We start from the raw sequence: 3419 nt of genomic DNA, 5'->3' as shown, positions 1-3419 counted from the left end.
ATATATCAACCATCTTTAAATACTCACCGTATCCTAAACACAGTGTGCAGTGTCACACTTCCACACCTTGTACAGGCTATGTCTTCTCCCATGGATGCCCTCCTCTCCCCCACTCCCCACTGATAGGTGGGCAAACTTCAACTCACCCTTCAAAACCCAGCTCAGGTATCACCCCCCACCCAAGTAACCTTTCTTTTATCATATCTACCCTGATAGAGTTGATCCTTCTCAAATGTATTCCTTCAGCTTCTTATACTAAACCTTTTCCACACTATGTTTTTTAAAATATATATCTGACTTCCTTAGTATGTTATGTATTCTTTGAGGAAGGGTAGACTCTAGGACTTAACTCTATATACAGTGTGTCTAGGATAGGACTCAATGAAAGTTTGCTGAATTATATTAAATTGATATAATCTAAAATGGATTATAAATAAAAAATATATAGTATCTAACTTTCAGGAAATATGTAAAATTGCACTCATCACTGATTGTAAAATGACCACTTATGTTAAAGAGTTTGCAAATGTGACTCATTTCTTACCACCATAAAATAGTATTACAACAATGTGTTTGCTAAAATGTGTTTCCATTTTCTAAAAGTACTGAAAAGAATACTGTGCACATATTTGATAGTTTTACCACCACTTTTTTATTAAATTTTTTATGTTCTTTATTTATTTTTGAGAGACAGAGAGAGACAGTGGGAACAAAGGAGGGTCAGAGAGAGGAAGACACAGAATCTGAAGCAGGCTCCAGGCTCTGAGCTAGCTGTCAGCACAGAGGCCGATGTGGGGCTTGAACCCACGAACCATGAGATCTGACCTGAGCCGAAGCCGGACGCCCAACCAACTGAGCACCCAGGCGCCCGAACCACCACTTTCATTACCAACGTCCTTGAGGTAGCTTACAAGAAAAAATATAAAGGCAGGTAAAACTGAGAAAACATTTAACCTGCAAGAAAAGGACAAACATCATCATTGTGCACAGGACAGCTGCGGAAGGGAGAAGAACAATCTGTCTAGGGAGCAGGTTGTGAAAGTGGTTCCCAAACCTACTTGGAGAGATTTATCAAATCTAGACCTCTGGGCCTCCCTCTGGGGGATTCCAGGGTAGATCTTGGTGAGACCCTAGAAACAGGCCTCCTAAGATAATTCCCTTGGGTATTCCGATGAGCAGCCAAACTTGGAAACCACCAGTCTAAGGAAAACCACTGAAAAACCAGAAATCCAATGGAATCACAGTGAGTAGCTCTATTTAAAAGCTCTAGAAGATTCCAGCAAAAGAGAAATTGTCTAAATATTTCAAAATAGGAAAGCCACAAAGAGTGTTATGTTTCATCTAGTCTAAAAACTGAGCCATTTAGTTACTAGTCATAAAAAAAGGTGGCCCATATGGCATTATGATACAGTAGTTTCCACCAAAACCCAAGCTTTAATTTGGGGGTATGTGCAGGAGAGAGACGCTGCCATCTGTGGGCCAGGGACATCCTCTCGTGGAGCCACATCACTCCTGGACCAGTCAACATGAAGTGCCACAACTGCCCATTGGGTGGGTACAGAAGTGTTACTTATGTTCCCAGGCCACAAAGAAGGCCTTTTAAAGTACATGTTTTAAATGTGGTGGCAAAATACTAAATTCAGATCTGTCTCAAAAATAACATGCTTTTATTTTTAGCAATTGCTTGATAAGGTGGTACTTTTGTTTGGCAACAGAATCTTGGCACCAAGCCCATACTGATTTTTTAAAATATTTATTTATTTATTTATCTATCTATCTATCTATCTATCTATCTATCTATCTATCTATTGAGAGAAAGAGGCACGTACATGAGTGGGAGGGAGGCAGAGAGAGGGGGGGGAGGGGAGAGATATCCCAAGCAGGCTCCACACCATCAGTGCAGAGCCTGACTTAGGGCTCACACCAATGAACCATGCATGAGATCATGACCTGAGCAGAAATCAAGCAGTCAGACCTTAACTGAGCCACCCAGGTGCCCCAAGCCCACACTGATGTTTAAAAGAAAAACTAAACAGCATTTTTGTAGGTAATGCAAAGAATTTTTGAAATATTTAAAGTTGTATCTTTTAAGATTGTTAGCTGCAAGTTTTTCTAACAGCTGATCCATTTAAAGTGGATTCGAGGAGAAAAAAATACTCATGTGTTTTCCCAGATACTTATCTACTGTGTGCTAATACATTCTTTTCTCCTATACCCTGAGATTTATGTTGTTTTGTGAACTGGTATCTGAGTCATGAGCAGTAGTTTAAATTCTAAGTAAAGAGAAAATTGTGAAATCTCAACTCCTGCCAACCAAGGGGAAGGGAAGGGCTGGTGAGGGGAAGGTGGTGGGGACCTTGCTCCCCCTTACTGTCCAGAAACCTCAGCTCTGTGAGGATTACTTTTAGGAAATCTCTGAATTGCTTATCTAGTTTGTAAGCTCCTCGATGAGCAGTTTTTAGAAAAAGATGAGTTGTTAGCTGAACCCCAGTAAGCTAGAAGCTCAGGAATAACATCAGGGGGAGGGGTCCTCAGACAGACTCCCGCACCTGTGCCACACCAACTCACACACTCACACTTGCTCTTCAGGATGAGTGATTGCTGGTCTCTGCTCTTAGGAAATGCCAGTCTCTCTTTTTTCAATTATATAAGGTAAGTTCTGTAATCTTGTAGTACTGATTGTAATTGTCAGCATATTATATTTGCTGAACATTTATGTTACACAAGGTGGTCCACTGTGGGTAGACAATTAATGGTATTTTACTCCACATCCTGAATTTTTTCCATTACACCAGGACTGCTGTGCGTATGTGCCGCAGTGCTAAGTGCATGCACAGAGTACAGCTGTATGACAGACTCTAAACTTTCAATAACTCACATTAACATTCAAAACACACAAATATTTTAGCAGTTAAGGATGTTGGAGGTTTGATAAAATATTTGGGAGAGATATTTTTCTTCACTTTTGAGATTAGAATTTCGTTGGGGCATAAAAACAACTATGTAGACCACTGACATTTCTCTTCTTTCAAACAAGACTTTAACTTTTTTAATGTATTAAGCTTTTTGGATGAAAATTTTTCTACCATGTAATGTTTTACAAAACTCATTCTGAACAAAACCAAATGTAATATTAATCATGTAGTCATCATTTTAAATAGGACATATATTGGTGTGCCTTCACAGGCCAGTGTGTTCCCATAGCTAACTGCCCCAAAGCTCAAGAGCTCCACGTGACTGCAATTCTGTAGTTTTTATACCTTTTTTAAAGCCCTTTAGTAGCCTCTACTACAAAGCTGTCATCATCAAGACAGTATGGTATTGGCACAAAAACAGACACATAGACCAATGGAATAGAATAGAGAACCCAGAACTGGGCCCACAAATGTACAGCCAATTAATTTTTGACAAAGCAGGAA

The sequence above is a fragment of the Suricata suricatta genome, chromosome 7 (assembly GCF_006229205.1).
Source record: "Suricata suricatta isolate VVHF042 chromosome 7, meerkat_22Aug2017_6uvM2_HiC, whole genome shotgun sequence".
Classification (NCBI taxonomy): Eukaryota; Metazoa; Chordata; class Mammalia; order Carnivora; family Herpestidae; genus Suricata; species Suricata suricatta.
This window is presented reverse-complemented; position numbering follows the sequence as displayed.